The 1,912-nt window shown below is 42.7% G+C and overlaps 1 non-coding gene across 1 annotated transcript; it reads left to right on the top strand.

Moving 5' to 3' along the window:
* Positions 1-1,180: 1,180 nt before the first annotated feature.
* On the top strand, positions 1,181-1,287 carry LOC131247443 (small nucleolar RNA R71). The gene has a single exon (XR_009171740.1). It is a non-coding gene; the product is annotated as a small nucleolar RNA R71 (small nucleolar RNA).
* The last annotated feature ends 625 nt before the right edge of the window (positions 1,288-1,912 follow it).

Genomic DNA, 1,912 nt, shown 5'->3' with positions numbered 1-1,912 from the left:
GATGGTTCCCGATTACACATGATATGGTTGGGCTACCGGGATCCTTGAATTTCTGCGGCATGTCTTGCTTCAGGATGGCACTCACTTTCTCAGTCAAGAAGATTTTCTTTTGAATAATTTTCCGTCGCTTGGTCGTGCATAAGTCTTTTAGGAATTTGGCATATGAAGGTATCTGTTTAACGACATCAAGCAGAGGGATGTTGACTTTCACCTGTTTCAACACCTCTAAGATATCCTGAGAGTTAGAGAGAGGTTTTGGTGAAACCAACCGTTGGGGGAATGGAGCAACTGGCTTCTCTAGAAGTTCCGGTTCTACTTTTTGTGGGGCATCACTGGATCCATCATTGTTGTCCTCTTCTGGTTCTTGAGGCTTTTCGGGCCTAACCGGAAGAGTTTTATCAATGATCTTCTCACTCCTAAGAGTGGTGATGGATTTAGCATGCCCCATCTGATTTGAAGAGCTGGGATCATTATTCTCGTACTACGGTTTAGGATTGGGGAGAGGTTGTGCAGGAAGCATCCCCTTTTCTATAACCGTCATACGAGAATCTATCTTTTGCATAAAATCTGTAATTCCCCGCATTGCCTGAGCCAGCTCTTGTATGGGATTTTGAACCAGTTCCTCTTGAGGTTTCACTTGAGTTGGATTTTGATTGAAGAAACCTGGAGGAGTCGCCGTTTGTCCATTCCTCCAACTAAAATTTGATGATTTTTCCAGCCAGGGTTGTATGTATTGGAGTTAGGTCCAGTAAAAGGTCTTTGATAATTATTTACAGCATTGGCTTGTTCATTCAACACTCCTCGAAAGGCAGGTATTGTAGGACAGTTTTCAGTTTTGTGAATGTTGCAATCACAGATGCCGCAAACAACTTCATTGACCTTATCCTTCTTTCCTTCCATGGCCTCAACTTTCCTTATGAGCGTAGTCACTTTACACTTGAGATCATCCTCTTCTTTCAAGAGATATAATCCACCTTTCTCCTTTAATTGAGTCGGCCTAGACGTGGTGTTCGCCATTGGGTAATAGTCCCATGATTGTATTTTTCAGAGACTATCGAGGTAATCCCATACCTCGTCAACATCTTTGTTGATGAACTCTCCATTACACATTGTCTCGACCATTTGGCGCATGGAAGATGTCAGTCCATCATAGAAAAAATTTGTAATGCGCCACGTTTCAAATCCGTGTTGTGGGCATGAACTGACCAAATCTTTGAACCTTTCCCAACATTGGAAGAATGTTTCATCTTCCTTTTGGGCAAAGTTCATGATTGCTTTTCTGAGGGTAATCGTTTTATGATGTGGGAAGAATTTTTTTATGAATTCCCTTTGCATGTCGTTCCATGTGCCAATGGATCTAGGACGCAGTGAATGTAACCACGTCTTAGCTTTCTCTTTTAAGGAAAAAGGAAAGAGTTTCAGCCTAATTGTATCCTCAGATACATTAGGAAAACATAATGTAGCTATAATCTCATCGAACTCTTTCAAATGTAAATATGGACTTTCTGATTCAAGTCCATGGAATTTGGGAAGGAGTTGGATAACTCCTGGCTTGATGTCCATTTGTCCTGTATTTTCAGGAAAAATCATGCATGAGGGCATACTCACTCCCGCCGGTTGCAGATAATCTCGTAAAGTACGAGGCGGGGGTGCCTGTTGCACCTCATTCTCATCTTGGGTATCCTCTACCCTAGGTGGAAGTAGAGGAGGTTGATCTTCAGCCATAACCTCAGTTAACTCAGGGGATTTCGAGCGGTGTCTAGTCCTCCGATGGATAGTCAACCCCTCAACCAATCCTCCTTCAGTCAAGAGACGTCGAGTGTCGTCACGGGCCCACTTGGGCATGAAAACACTCGCAGCCCTTAATTAAAAACCTAATCCTAAGAAAGGAAAAGAAAATCTAGAAAGAAAG

This window comes from Magnolia sinica, chromosome 5 (genome assembly GCF_029962835.1).
Source record: "Magnolia sinica isolate HGM2019 chromosome 5, MsV1, whole genome shotgun sequence".
NCBI classification, from domain to species: domain Eukaryota; kingdom Viridiplantae; phylum Streptophyta; class Magnoliopsida; order Magnoliales; family Magnoliaceae; genus Magnolia; species Magnolia sinica.
This window is presented reverse-complemented; position numbering and strand designations above follow the sequence as displayed.